The sequence below is a fragment of the Schistocerca gregaria genome, chromosome 3 (assembly GCF_023897955.1).
Source record: "Schistocerca gregaria isolate iqSchGreg1 chromosome 3, iqSchGreg1.2, whole genome shotgun sequence".
Classification (NCBI taxonomy): Eukaryota; Metazoa; Arthropoda; class Insecta; order Orthoptera; family Acrididae; genus Schistocerca; species Schistocerca gregaria.
The window spans coordinates 585,797,270-585,813,955 of record NC_064922.1 but is presented as its reverse complement, the minus strand read 5'-3'; the positions used below and the strand labels follow the sequence as shown (position 1 = coordinate 585,813,955).

At 39.6% G+C, this 16,686-nt stretch overlaps 1 pseudogene; it reads left to right on the top strand.

Annotated features, from left to right (window-relative positions):
• Positions 1–7,584: 7,584 nt before the first annotated feature.
• On the top strand, positions 7,585–8,163 carry LOC126355474 (uncharacterized; annotated as a pseudogene).
• Positions 8,164–16,686: the final 8,523 nt, after the last annotated feature.

Here is a 16,686-nt window from a genome sequence, read left to right as displayed (position 1 = left end):
GTGATAACACTGTAACTAATTACCATACGAGGACCAAACTTGGTAGCATTTATGTCAATTACATGGGAAAGAGAAATATTGCAGAATCAGTTCAACTGAAACACTTTTAATGTGCTGCTACGGTACATCATACCATTTAATAACGGAACCATTACCGTTACAAAAGGGACTCAATATGGCACCCATAAGGGAATAACAGAGAATGCTTACACTTATTAAGCTATGAAATGTAACTGGAGAATAAGGGAATTTTGTGTAAAGGAAATGATATTTTATACTTTTGTTTCTGTCTCGGTTCTTTTTTTTACTGATGAGTTGCCAATTACTTATGTCTAATTACTTGTGTCCAATTACTTAAGTCCCTGTATTATTTTATTATCGTTCATTTTGACTGTGTTTTATTACCAACCATTTAGACAATTTTACTTAAGTTTTGTCAGCAGCAGTAATTTAGTATTTGTATCAACCTAGTGCTTCCATGTGTCTCTGCGTTACTAGAATGATGAGGATAATTATTTTTGTGGGATATCAAGTATGCTAGAATAAGTTCCCGAGTATTGCCAATTATTTAAGTGTTTAGTAATAATGATATCTTAGGTAAGAAATTATCTTAGAAGGGTAATTTAAGATGTAACCATGTTTTATTCCATTTGTATTTGAATGTTTATCTGGAGGGACATACCACATGCCTACCCCCGTGACAGGTAATGTAAACAGAGTGAAAACGCCCACAGAACGAACAAGCTTTGGCCATATACCTAGTCTGTTGGATGAACAAGAGAACCACAGGGCACGTACCTGACGTGACGCGACTGGCAATCGCATGGAGCCTTAGCTGTCTAAAGTCGTTTCTTCCCATTTCGGTTTCGTGGCCTAGACCATCCTACCAACTTTCATCTGTCAACAGAAGAACGCCTTTTGGAGTTTATTATTCGGGCGTACTGCAACACAGAACTATTCAGTTCCGGTGATATAACATAGTTACCTATTGCCACACCATCTAAATGTTCGTAATATTTTTCCCGCCAGGTGAAGTACGTAGGTGACAGGCATAAGCGCACCAGATCGCAGATATCTGGTGGGTTCCGACCTGTAGAATGCTCATAGTCTCCTCAACAAGTATGTTAGTGAAGAGAGACGAACTGTTAGATGGAGTGGCAATGGGTTCCCCGCTTTCCCCTGTAGCTGCAGACATCTTCATGGAAGCCTTTGAGCAAACGGCCCTAGCTTCTGCTCCGTTACGTCCCAGTTGTTGGCTACGATATGTGGACGACACATTCGTTATCTGGCCTCACGGTGAAGCGGAACTGACGACATGGACATTCACGAATAGCCTCTATCCTTCCATCTTCCCTTACGTCATGATTAACCACTTATATTGGAGGGCCAATTAAAAGTTTTACAACAGTGACGTCGGACATCGACAGTCTGTAATAAATAGAAGCACCTATCCCCATGCAAAACCAGTCGTGCCCTGAGGAAGACCGTTGCAATTCGGCCGAAACGTTGGTTATAGTTTATTATTGTTATTAGTTTTTAGCAATGACGCGGCATAATACCCAGAAGAATTTTAAACGCTATGATGACTCGTCCGTCCGAAAATGAACTTTCTTCCCCTCCCGGTCCGACTACTCTGGATTATGATTGATTTATTCAGCGCTTAAATGGGAGGTCTCAAGTTCAAAGAGACGCAGGATGAGGTTATGTCTGCACACACACACACACACACACACACACACACACACACCAAGGACAGTGCAGTGTCCCAGTGCTGGGAAATGATGCAGTTACGATCATGTACAAAGCGGGTGATACATATCAAGTCGAGGCGTGCATGCCTGTGTTCTATCAGTAAAGCTTATTGATCAATTCCTGTCTCAGTTCCGTGTTAACGTTGACTATTGCATCAATATGAAGGGACAATTTGACTCTAGAAGCAATGATGACGTTGGTAAGAGCGCTAGTTTATCGGACGTTGTCGATTTAGTTCTGAGCATGACATTACCACTCGTCATTAGTGAGACCATGGCTTCTCTCATAGCTGATTTATAGGCAGACACCTGCGATCTTGATTACATACTGAGATTGACATTTCTCAACTGAAAATTCCTGGAATTTTGCACCGATTGTATTATTTCTACTTCAGGTAATTTTTTATGCTTGCATGTTACACTTATGATACGTGCTTGTTCTAGTTAAGTTTTATGAAGACATAGGAGGAGAATTAAATGGTGAAAAGGGAAATAATTCAGTCGTAAAAGCTGAGATGGAGAATAAAGTATCGGAATATTCACGTCACGTACCAGACGATGAAGGCGAGAGGATAATATCAATTATTGTCGGTGAACAACAACATAAACATCAGAAATTATTATTATTAATGCCGGATGAATGTGTCTATTGAGTGCGTGTGCGTGATACTAATCGATTCCGCAGCTCCTTGTTCCTTCCCCTACTGCTGTGTAACTAAATAAATAATAAAAGTTCCAGTATAAGAGCACTGATATTTAGGATCACGAACATTGTTTTAATCGTTAGTTCGACATCTAACGCCCCGGAAAGATTTAAATTAGAGCACAGCGTAGTGTGTGCCACGCGGTACCATTGAGTTTTTACTCTTGTAGCTCACGTGTCTGTTCCCAACGCAGACACGCAGCTTTACTTTTGAAGTCGTATTCTCTTGTGCTCCCTCCAAATTATTGATCTGATCCTCGGGTCTGCTTGCCTGTGAACGTCTCTCCACGATGCGTCGAACCGCGGCACTCAACCAGACGCCAAGAAGGCGAGCAGCTCTAACCCCTACTGGCCTACATCCAATTGTCGGCAGTCGGCGACAACGCTTTTTTAATTCTTTCGGCAGCTAGATATTATTTCATCAGATACCGCATATCTGCTTTCTAAGCCATAGTCCATTCGAGAAATCAAAAAATAAATAATATCACACAGAAATATGGCATTAAGCGCACATGACCATTACGACCTTTCCACAACTCAGGAACTCAGCTTACTAAGAAATTAAAAAAAAAAAGTAAGGATAAACTTCCTCTCATACTACATAAATGTGTCAGTATGAGTTACTACTACTTAACATTACGCGAAAGGATTTAACGACTAACAGTGAAATTTTTGTTAGTTATTTTGTTTTTCGTTCCATCAGTCTTCATTTCTTCTGGCTTCAGAACTTGTGAATAGGGAAGCTTATAAGCATTGCAGCTAAACTTCCGCACCAGTGGCGACACGCGTATAGCCACTTTGGAGCTGTAGTATCCTCTCTCTCTCTCTCTCTCTCTCTCTCTCTCTCTCTCCCCCCCCCCCCCCCCCACATTGTCACTTGGTATTATCGGTAAGTAGTTTTCTTTCTTCCTACGAGGGGGCGTTCAAATGAAACCCGGTCACTAGTGTAAAGTAACGGTAACGATTTTATTAACTCAAAAATGTAGTTATAGACAGTACACATGCTCAAAAATAGTAGCCAAAACTGTTGGCACATTAATCCTGTTGCTACATTAGCCGGTCGATTCCTTCCATGGAGAAGGCCTGGATCCAGTCACACGCTTCGTCGTCCGTTGTGAATCGATTTCCGCGAATAGCTTTTTTTAGAGTTCCAAACAAATGAAAGTCACAAGGTGAAAAGTCGGGACTGTACGGTGGATGTCCCAGCGTTTCCCACCGAAACTGCTGCAGTGTTGTCTTCACCGCACTGGCCACTTGTGGGCGGGCTTATCGCGCAGGAGGATAACGCCATTCGATAACACTCCTCGATGTTTCGACTGGATGGTTTGTCTAAGGTACTGTAAAATGGATTGGTAACGCTGGTCACTCATGGTGGTTCCCCGTTCCGGGAACTCGACAAGCAGCGGGACCTTGTGGTAAAAAAAAGAAGGGCATCATGACCTTACCAGAACTGGCGTGTACGGCCTTTGATTTCCAATGCTTGATCTGACACTTGCTTTCCGGTTCAAAATGGTGACTCCATGTTTCGTCACCTGTGACAATACGCGACAGAAAGCCGTATTCCTCCTCATGACAACGTTGCAGATGACTCAAAGAAAGCGCCATTCGAGTATTGCGTTGTTCGGGGGTCAGTTGGTGGGAAATCCACTGCGCACAGATTTTTCGAAAGTTCAAGTGTTGATGCGTTATGGTGTGAGCGGTGCCCACGCTAATACCCAGTAACCGATGGATCTCGTCCTCGATCGAATGGTTGAAATGGCTCTGAGCACCATGGGACTTAACATCTGAGGTCATCAGTCCCCTAGAACTTAAAACTCCTTAAACCTAACTAACGTAAGGACAGCACACACATCCATGCCCGAGGCAGGATTCGAACGTGCGACCGTAGCGGTCGTGTGGTTCCAGACTGAAGCGCCTAGAACCGCTGGGCCACCCTGACTGGCTTCGTCCTTGGTGATTCTGCTGTTATTCAAGACTAAAGCATTCAATTCCGCAACCATTTCCGGTGTGATGACTCGATGAACCTGTCCAGGACGAGCATCGTATTCCGGTGACTCGCGCATACACTTGTACAATACGTAGTCTGTGAAACACCCTGCTGAAGTCCGCAGGACTGAACAGGTAGTTTGAATTGTGGAAAGAGCCCAAAAGGGTGCTGTCAGTTACACTCAAACACACACAACTTTATTTAGTTGTCCAGACAATACAGCAAAAGTTTTTGAACTTAGCTATCGGGTGAATGGGCCACAATACCTTATGCCTTAAGGGCACAACCACTTAAATTTGAAAACGTCTGAAAGCCATTAACATAAAACTCAGATTCAAAGCAGAATATTTAGAAGGCAGAAGGCCTCACGTAAGTAAGTTCTGTAACTTGTCTGAAGGCCTTACAAATCTAACACTTGAAAAGCAAACAAGTTTAATTTAAAGACGGCTGAAGTCCCATGATTTAAGACTGCAGGTAAAATTAATTTAAAAAAATACATAAGGCAGAAGGCCTTACCTTCAACTATGCTGAGGGCCCCACACAGTGATACTTGAAAGATAAGAACTTTAATTTAAAAATGCATGAAGGCCGATTACTTAAAATTACTAAAATAATTTTTAGTGGGCAGACGGTCCAGAGCTTTATCTTTAAACAGTATTTTACACAGGCTGAAGGCCCAAACAATCTACGATTTAACAAGTAAGAAATTTAAATTTTAGAACGGATGAAGGCCCATTATTGAAAAAAAAACAATAAATTTTCAAAAGGCAGAAGGCCTAAAGCTTTATCCAAGAAAATATTTTAAATGAGTCTGAAGGCCCAAACAATGCAATACTTGACAAGTAAGTAACTTTAAATTCTAAAGCGGCTGAAGGCCCATTATTTAAAACGCAACTAAAAGCGTACAAATTCAAACAATCGGCTATAAGCACAATCACCAATAAGAAAAGGCAGTACAGCCAGCAACGCGCAGAAGTTTCCAGGGGTCGGTCTGCACTTGAAATATGAATGTTCGCTTAGGGGAGACAGGTAGTCGGCCCAACTATGTCCAATCCGCCGGCAACCCAATCAATAGACAGTCAACGGACTCACCGACAAGACAACTTGCTTTCCACCCAACCAGTGCACAAGGAACTCTAAAGCCAAAACGTAAAAGGTGTATCCGCCCACAACCGAGTATGCATAAGCTGTCAAAACTACAAACACGTGTTGGACAGCGACAACACAGTGAGGAAAGGACACTGCCTGAATTTTATGTCAGTAGCCAAAGCAGGTAATCGGAACGCTAACGGCCACAAGGCAGAAAATTCCGTTGGTGCACTTGGACTTCAAATAACCAAAATACAGTTAAACTCTACTGGATGGTGGCCAAACTTTCGCCAACTCGAACACTCACTGTTGCTCACAGGAGTACCCCCAACAGCCAACCATGAAAACCAGTAGCACAATGTGAACAGTCTGTCTTCGTTAATTAAATCGCCACTCAACTTTGATGTCCTGGGTCGGTGAGTCACGAACCCCGTCGCAATCGCGACATTTCCCAGACACCTCGACACTGCGTAGAGACCGCCAGTGGGCCCGGCCCACTGCGCCGGGCGGAGATTTCCTGGCTGACTCACACCAACCGACTGACTCTTTAGAGCCAGTACGCCGACAACATTTAAAATAACTTGTCAATCAAAATCACACAAACTATACACAGTTCCACGAACACTTGCAAGAAGAACTAGACAATGCTAACAGCAGTGACTGTACAATAACAGGGACGAAACACGAGTCGGCACACACACAGCCAACCCGTAAGTGATCGCCGGCCAAACGCACGTCGTCCAGCATGACGACCGACCGACGACCAGCCAAAGTCGTTCCCACTCCAATCATGTGTGTCGGCAACCGTCGGGCGAGTCATCGCGGTCCGGACCTCACTTCTAGCGCGCCCCGGCTGAACTTCTGCTGCGTGCCAACTCAAACACTGCCAGGTCCGAACTAACTCTGATAATATTGTTTCACGGTCGATTTTAAGTAGTGTTAGTGTTAAGGGCAAAGAGCAAAATATAGAAGTAAAAAATAACTGTGAAATTTTTTTCCAAACTAATAGACTACATTTTTTTTGTAGGAGCCTCGAAACTCCCTTGCGTGGGCGCTACGAGAAAGACGATTCACTAAATCCATTTTTATTTCGAGGATTAGTAATTTTTGTATCCAAATTAGGTACATATTTGGAGAATCACTGCAGTCTTCAAAGGCTCCATTCAGAATAAGATACTTGACTACTTGCTATAAATATACAAGAGGAAATAAAAATTGGAATTAGAAAAGCTTCCTTGGCAGCTGTCATGATTGATGAACAACACATGTTTCGGAATAAAGTCAAATGACCCTTGTTCATCGATACATATTGAATTGAGAGAATGGAGTGATATATGGGTACTTTTGGGGATTCTTTATTCCGGAAAATCCAACTGCCGATGGCATTTAAAAACAGGACGTAGTACTTGAATGATATGGATGAAAACTGATAGCTCGGCAATTTCATGGTGTCAGTGTCATGACATTTCATTAACTGATATGCACATAAACTTAGTTTAATAATGCGAAATGCTTCTTGTAACACACGCGAAGCAATAAATTTTGGTCTCGTTATTCCGACATACTTCTCAACATCAACGTAACGTATTTTCACATTCTAAAGAAGCATATGTATTTCTCCATTTCACATCCATCCTTTTACAAGGTGGAATTTCAACATGTGACCATAAATAGAGTTCATGGAAATTTCCAACCATTAAAAAACTGCCTTGCTGAAATTCAGCCAACATCAAATGTAGATAGAACCATAGGACAAGAAACAAGTATTTTAAGATAATTGTATCTGGATTATGATAATCTCAGTTTTGGTTAGAGTTTTTCATCAGATTACATCTCAATCTGAAACACTTTAGCCGTGCGGGATTAGCCGAGCGGTCTGAGGCGCTGCAGTCATGGACTGTGCGGCTGGTCCCGGTGGAGGTTCGAGTCCTCCCTCGGGCATGGGTGTGTTTGTTTGTCATTAGGATAATTTAGGTTAAGTAGTGTGTAAGCTTAGGGACTGGTGACCTTAGCAGTTAAGTCCCATATGATTTCACACAAAAAAAAAAACACTTTACAACCAAATGCAATCTCCAGGAATTAGTGTGTTTCAAGTTAACAAATGCAGAACAAATTTAAAAACTGTTATTTTAGAATTAAAAAACTCAAAGTACTGTAAGTATTCTGGAAGGACAGTCATGACCAAAACCAAGAAAGTACATGATTGTATAATGGATATTTATTCTTCCACTACACACTTACAAGTTGCTAAATTCTCCAACAAGGTATGTTTCACTAGTCTGAAGAGCGAACATACTACAGAAGATATATTACTGGCTACTAAAGCGTATCCCATGACTGGAAAGAAGAACATACTGTTGACAAAAGTATTCTACTGTAGGTCTGATATTCATTAATACTGAGAAAGAAGTGAGCTGCTTAAATTTATCTAGGAAAATAATCTAGGTGATGTTCTTAGTGTAATTACAAAACTTATAAAAATTCTGTTGACAGTTTCCATGACCACATAACAAGCGGAATGCTGTTCAACGAAACTGAAAAGAAAAAATTCTTTTCCAAGAAGCTCTGTCAATTCAGAAAGACTAAAAGTGCTTGCAGCGGTTACTATCCAGAGATCAAGGACAAAATATTGATATTTTAACGCAAATTAAAACAAGAAGAATGGATTTTAGTTTTAAATGAACAGATCAAGCTTGAACTGTAACAATTTCAGTTAAAGTAAGCAAAATGATTGATTTTTGTTCTTTTAGGGTTTTGTTAACTTTCTGAATGATTTTTAGACATATTTATTTCCTTTTACACGGTTTTAAAACAAATTCCAAAAACTTTCTGTTCAAAAGCCCCTCTAATTTTAGCTACGAGCTGTCACTTTTCTACTCTGCCCTTCCAGTGTAACTAGGTTGCTTTCATTAAGTGTAGAGTAAATCGTTACATCACAATCATACATGTTCTTACACAGGGAATCAGAAAAATTTTTTACATTTCCAAATCATGATTTCCATGACCAAGGAGCTGAAATGAGTGTATAACGAGTTAACAGCCAATGACACTCAAGCCTGTATAACGTTATGGATGGTGCACTATTCATGTTCACATTACAGACTGAGTTATTACAGCAAATAGATACCTTGATCTATAAAAAAGTTAACTTGGCAAAGAAAAGAGTACAATGTGAATTTCAGTCTGTGTAGTCAGACTGTATGAATGGATCAAACAACAGCATCTACTACACTGCATGTAGCACCCTTAACCTAAACATATCTTTAAGCAACACGACGATAGCGTTTAAAAAGAACATTCATGCTGCCAGCTGCGTTACCCAATGCTGTCTGCAGGCAATCCATGTGTTGCAGCAGCGTGTGAAAGCACTCACCTAAATGCAGAAATGGTAGAGCATTAGTATGGGTACTGACTGAAAATTGGAAAAAGAAGACACAAATATATTTCTATGCTCTATACACTAACTATAAACACCAATACTATCGTCATCAACAACAACAACAACACACACACACACACACACACACACACACACACACACACACACACACACACACATGCACGCTCAAGTGCACATACATGAGTTTTATGTAATACTTAGGTTGGTTGTATAAGTATTTTCTGCATCTGTGTTATCTACCAACTTCCTTTAATAGCAGTGAGTCGTTCTAACCTCTTCAACGAGATCAGGAAGTGGAGGATGCAAATGACATTCAGTTTAATGTAGGTAAAAGCATTGTTTTTTAATGTTCAATCTTCCATCTGCTTTCATGCTATCTGATATGTCTTCCTACTTTGTGGTAATATTTTCATCACTCCACACCAAAATAATCTGTTTTACATAGTTTAATGAATCTCAGCGCCTGCAATTTTCAATTCCCATTTACTGTTCCTTCCAGTGTCAAGATAAGTGCCCCCACCTATCTCATCTAATGTAAACTTAAGATGTATATTCTTCTTTTAAGTTTTCCAGAGAGATCTTCCCATACCTTATCAACTATTAATTCATGTGTACTTACACTGTTACACACCACTGCTACACAGAAGCAATGTATTATAGACAAATGTAAACATTTGCGGAAAGTACTCTCCTGGCGGCACCACAAGAGGGCAAGCCAGGCCAACATCCTCTGTCGTAATCAAAATGACAGGGAGGCACAAAGCAGACATTACAGAAAAGGGAACAAATCTGAAAGACTGCGTCACCTCACGTGAGAAAGAAGCCTGAATTATAAACTCAGCAGAATGATCTGAGCAAAAGCCACAACGTCATTGTAACAGAGAGTGAAAGTTTCAGTAGAACACTTATCAGCCTGCTGATGTGACATAAAAGCAAGAAGCTGATGCTCTGAAAGCCATTCATTTGAAATATAGAGTGGTATGGACCACTGATGAATATGAAAAGTAGGCCACACTCGCACATCGGCAACCCAATATAAAGTCAATGCCTCAAACCAGGAGTAATAAATACTCAGGTTTCCAACCATCTGTGTTCAAACTTTACGTCGTGGTGCACTTGCTACAACACCAAGCCTGTGACATGCTGCTACCGTTCACCAAGATAACTTTCGTCTACGAGAGTGCTACCAGTCTGGTCTACCAGACTCTGCACTGTGATCTGCCGACTTCTAAACCGCTGATGAGAAGACTTGAAGGCTTCTACCGTTGGCTTGCTGAACAGAACTGATGGCGTTTGGTGCACTATACACCTGTCACATCGAAGAAGAAATTTCTAAGGATGTACGTTTGGGGCACAGGATTGTATGGTAGTAAAACATGGACTGTGAGAAAATCTGAACAGAACAGAACCGAAAAATTTGAGATGAGGTGCTACAGACGAATGTTGAAAATTTGGTGGATAAATAAGGTAGGGATGAGGTGGTTCTGTGTAGAGTCAGAGAGGAAAGGAATGTATGTAAAACACTGACAAGGAGAAGGGACAGGTTGATAGGACACCTGTTAGGACATCAGGGAATGACTTCCAAGGTACAAGAAGGAACCATAGAGAGCAAAAACGGTAGAGGAAGACAGAAACTGGAATACATCCAGCAAATAATTACTCTGAGATGAAGAAGTTGGCACAGGAGAGGAATTCGTGGCTGGCCGTATCCAGCCAGTCAGAAGAATGATGACTCAAAAGAAAACCTGTCACAGTATTCGGGATTGGACTAATCACTACGGCCTCTGACTGATACCTGTAACCTGTCATCGATATCCTCGGCCTTTTGGTACAACGGTTCTGCTGTGAACCATCTCCATAACATGCAGAGCTGCTGTGAGACTGTCTGTACCCAACCCCTTCGACGTCAACGAGATTGCTCTGTTAATTTGCAGTCTTCGTCCCAGTCCGCCTAGCCTGTCGTATTGGCTAAGCCGTTCCTCTCCGAGACTTTCCGTTCGCACGACACCACGATTATGTGGTCCGTACGCCGGAGTTTGCTGAGACACCATCAGAAACTTCCGAGGCCATGACACTGCACCGCCGCCTGCCTGTGCGCCAGCACACAGGAGAAGATACGATTGTAAACTTTAATGAATAAATCCTTGTCCTACTAACGTCGTGCCATTAGCGCCCAGTGCGCCAACTAGGCTGCACCACTGCACTCACTACTTCATCATCCCAATAGCGGTAGAGGTCTCACCCCAGGGCACTACAATATCAACATCGTAAATCCAACTTGGTCTCCAGAAGAAGTGTTGTGTGAATCGAGGCCTCTTCTGTGACCTGTGGAGAGTGAAACGCTACGGATGGTGGGGGAGGGGGAGGGGAGGAGTGGAGGACAACTGAGCAGGCATCGATAAATAATCATATTTACCTTTACATGTGGTGCAATATTAAATTTAGACCAGGAAAACAGGTAATTACAAGGATCAAAAATTTATATTACTTGTTCCTTTCCTGAAATTTTCTATATTTTTTGATCCAATTTACTGGATTATTTTCACAGAAGTGCTTGATAAATTCTTAAATGCCACCTACAAAAACAATGTTTCGACCACTGTGTGTGTTTATAGCACTTACATGAAGGACTTGCAATGCCATCTGAAAAGTTGGATTTTTAAACATGCCCTGAACACCGTTTGTTGACTGACAACAGAAGCCTATACACTTGAGAACCTGTTATCTTCAGGTCAACATGAATTTGAAAAATATCAAACTTTGTTTTCTTCTTCTTTGGTATATTTTATTGTTTCAAAAGTGGACATAATGTCACACTAAGAGCTCGCAATCATGGTGGCATTTTTAGTACAATTATTTTCTGCTACTGATCCCAATTACTTTATTATTATATTAAATTTGGCAGTAGTCATCTTCAGATCAATATTTTCCCACTGCTCAGGAGATAATGTACAGAAAAACTTAAAAGATACATTCCATAGTGAAAATTAAGAAAAACTGACTTGAAGATGCCTAACACCAAACACTGAATATTATATGGGTAGATCACATAACCAACTAAGAGGTACTGAATAGAATTGGGGAGAAGAGAAATTTGTGGCACAACTTGATTAGAAGAAGTGATCGGTTGGTAGGACATGTTCTGCGGCATCAAGGGATCACCAATTTAGTAATTCAGGGCAGCATGGAGGGTAAAAATCGTAGAGGGAGACCAAGTGATGAATACACTAAAATTATAGCTAAAACATATATTTTTGACATTCAGTTAAATTTCAATGTAGTTGAAAGTTAATCTTTCCTACAAACAATATATCAGTACAAATCGTGACAAGATATATAAATGCTATCAGAAACACTTTGACACTTTTCTGTTTAAATAGTAACCAAAAAATTATATCATAGCAGATTCAAATACATTAGAATCATATTAAATAAAATTTGAAGTAACTGTATAAAAGGTAACAGAAACTGAATAGAGTTTAGTGAACTCATACTTGATTTGTCTTTGTTTCTTATGACCAGCAGTTATATGTTATAAACCTAATAAATCATCATATCTAATTTAATTAGTTATTGATCTACATTACAATGTTCTCCAAAAACTAATATCAATTTCTTTTTTCCAAATAGTAAATGTGTTTAGAATATCATCCTTCTAAGTTGTGTACAAATGAAACAGAGCAATAAGTTCTTATATTATTATGTGTCTATACAAGAATACTTACAATTACCCATACAAGGACATGAGAAGTACTAAGCGCTCGAGCAGGCCAACACCATTGAGGTGGCAGTGTACATCAACAAGCCAAAATGGTGTTTGTGGATGGACCAACACATGGAAACGATAGAGAGACAGCATATCTCTACCAAAACAAGTACCCTCACAAATACAATTACATCACACATTTCAAGCCCTTTTGGGGCATTTGTGTGATGATGGGTCCATTGAGACAGACTAACTTGCATTTGGAGGACAGGGTTCTGTGTCTCCATTATTTCGATCTGCTTGCCTGTACACAAACACCACCTTGGCCTGTTCCTGACATGAATAGAGGACCATTCTGCCGCTACGGTACACTGTGTCAATCAGACAGTGAAAAGTTAATATTAATGAAGGGAACATCTGTTTATGCCTCCACAGGCCAATTTCTAAACAACCCTCCAGTGTAGTCGGAGTCACCTGAGTATTTTCAAATAGAAACCTCTTATTTTTACAGCATATTCTTATTCTACACCAAAAATATGTACGATTTACTCAAACAAGAAGAATATAATAATTCCAATCCCAAAGAAAGCAGGTGTTGACAGATGTGAAAATTACCTTACTATCAGTTTCATAAGTCACAGCTGCAAAATACTAACATGAATTCTTTACAGACGAATGGAAAAACTAGTAGAAGCCGACCTCGGGGAAGATCAATTTGGATTCCGTAGACATGTTGGAACACGTGAGGCAATACTGACCTTACGACTTATCTTCGAAGCTAGATTAAGGAAGGGCAAGCCTACGTTTCTAGCATTTGTAAACTTAGAGAAAGCTTTTGACAATGTTGATTGGAATACTCTCTTTCAAATTCAGAAGGTAGCAGGGGTAAAATACAGGGAGCGAAAGGCTATTTACAATTTGTACAGAAACCAGATAGCAGTCATAAGAGTCGAGGGACATGGAAGGGAAGCAGTGGTTGGGAAGGGAGTGAGACAGGATTGTAGTCTCTCCCCAATGTTATTCAATCTGTATATTGAGCAAGCAGTGAAGGAAACAAAAGAAAAATTCGGAGTAAGTATTAAAATCCATGGAGAAGAAATCAAAATGTTGAGGTTCGCTGACGACATCGTAATTCTATCAGAGACAGCAAAGGACTTGGAAGAGTAGTTGAACGGAATGGATAGTGTCTTGAAAGGAGGATATAAGATGAACATCAACAAAAGCAAAACGAAGATAATGGAATGTAGTCGAATTAAGACGGGTGATGCTGAGGGAATTAGATTAGGAAATGAGACACTTAAAGTAGTAAAGGAGTTTTGCTATTTGAGGAGCAAAATAACTGATGATGGTCGAAGTAGAGAGGATATAAAATGTAGACTGGCAATGGCAAAGAAAGCGTTTCAGAAGAAGAGAAATTTAACATCGAGTATAGGTTTAAGTGTCAGGAAGTCATTTCTGAAAGTATTTGTATGGAGTGTAGCCATGTATGGAAGTGAAACATGGACGATAAATAGTTTGAACAAGAAGAGAATAGAAGCTTTCGAAATGTGGTGCTACAGAAGAATGCTGAAGATTAGATGGGTAGATTACATAACTAATGAGGAAGTATTGAACAGGATTGGGGAGAAGAGAAGTTTGTGGCACAACTTGACCAGAAGAAGGGAGCGGTTGGTAGGACATGTTCTGAGGCATCAAGGGATCACCAATTTAGTATTGGAGGGCAGCGTGGAGGGTAAAAATCGTAGAGGGAGACCAAGAGATGACTACACTAAGCAGATTCAGAAGGATGTAGGTTGCAGTAGGTACTGGGAGATGAAGAAGCTTGCACAAGGTAGAGTAGCATGGCGAGCTGCATCAAACCAGTCTCAGAACTGAAGACCACAACAACAACAACATTAAATTTACTAGTTAAATGTAAAGATTTATGATCTTACACTTTACATATGTAAGTTCAAAATTAATGTTGCAAGTTTAATTCTACAATACAATATGAGTAGGCATTTCAAGGTCGTGTTAGAAAATATGTTTAACAAGATCCAGGCACTATGATGTGGATGTAACAGCTCCCAAAGGTCGCTTGATTTCAGTGACCCTCTTTGCCTGTCATCATTGGGGTTCTTGACTTCTGTAAGTATCCATGGTAGATGTAACTGTCACTATCACTTAAAGGACATTTTATCTTATTTCAGTGGTTGTGGTTTGTATTCTGACTGTATCTGCATAGCAACCAAGGTGAGAGTTGAGATCGTTGGATGGAAACACATACAGAAATCAGTCACCCAGCTAGTGTGATTCAAGGGCAGTCTCTAAATAATGTTATGAATGAAACAAACACAACACTGACGTAATATTCTGTAATACTTATTATTTGTATTCATTCATAATGTATAAAACATTCTACCAAGAACTGACCAAAGAGTCAGTCAATTGAAAGTAAATAATGTTTTATTTTACATAATCTGTTATGTATGGCATATTTCTTGACTACCTGATAGTTAATAATTACTAACACTATCTGTCAAATACATAACAAATAAGCAGGTGCACACAATAGTGTAGTTATGATCCATAACTCTTCATAAATTTCCCTTTGGCTATCGTTACCATGCTCGTTTTACTGGGTTTTCCCTGGTTTGAAGATGTCTCTCGATTACAGTCCGCTCTTTAAATTAGAGCATTTATATGGTTATATTCTTGAAGAGCTAAATGTACAACAAGTATAAATAGTGCAGCCAGAGGTAAAATAATAATTGGGCAAATAAAATATGCTTTTAGTGCATTCGCTACTATCAGTCTAAATATCTTCACTCTAGATTATATTAATTTTGGAGTGCTGTTTCCCTGTAAATGGTAAGAATGTGATCCAGTAAGTTAAGATTCTTTTATTTTCACATCTACATATTATTTCACAGAATTATCAGTAGCATGTAACAAATAAACCAAGATATTTTTATTTCATGTATTAAATGTTTTGTATCAGTTAGTTTGCAACAATGCCTTCAGCTTTATAAGAAATCATTTATTCATTAGTTTGGTTTCCCATTACCGTATGAGTTCAGCTACTCTAGCTTTAAAAGTGACACTCCCCAAAATTCTTCACTCTGCCATATCGATTGATCTAGAGATTGATGCAGGCACAGCAGACGTTTCTGATCCCACAAAATGACTGAATCTGTGGTTGGTTTACAGATACCTCTTACACATTGATTGTTGTATGACGTGATAGTAAAGTTGAATTTCCAGACTGACTTTTACAATTTTTTGTACAATGTATTCAATTAATTGCCAAATTCCCAAAAAGAAACTATGCTTACTCATTAGTAAAATAGTTATCTATTTTGAGAAATGGCTGAAGCTGTAATTACCGAAGTAAATGTATATTGGGTTCTACCAAATTTTCATTAGCACTTGGTCCTTGTTTGGGCACTGAAAAATCACCTCAAATATATAAAACATATGGTACACTTGCTGTGGTGGGAACATCCTCAAAAATACTGTCGTATTTTAAAGGTACCAATCTATGTGACAGAATGTTTAATAGCCAGTAAAGAAATAACTGATCCACATGCCGTCATTTAAAATCTGAGATACTAGCCAGAAAATTGTTCATCTAAGTTAATTTAGCCCTTTGAAACATAAAACAAGAGTGAAACTATCATTGTTAATGTGTCTGAGCAACTATCATATCAACAGCTTTGCACAAATGTAAATGAAATAAAGTCTGTTTTAATACTAGTAGATTCTTCCAACAACAACGAAAACAAAATCATGTCGACTATTATGTGTACAAATATCATGTGACATGAAACCTTTCAACTTTTGGCAGCTCCTTGTCAAACTGTAAAAAACCTGATAATACAGTCAAATTCAGTTATAACGTAACATTCCAGAAATAGTATATTCAGTTCTGTAGAGATAGTTGCAATACTAATTATCAGAATGCCTACTGTATATGTTTCCTATTCTATGTGTGACTGAAAAAAGAAGTAGTAAGGTATTGATAACATTTAAGAACGAACATTTCTCTCTGCAATGAAGTGTGCATTGATA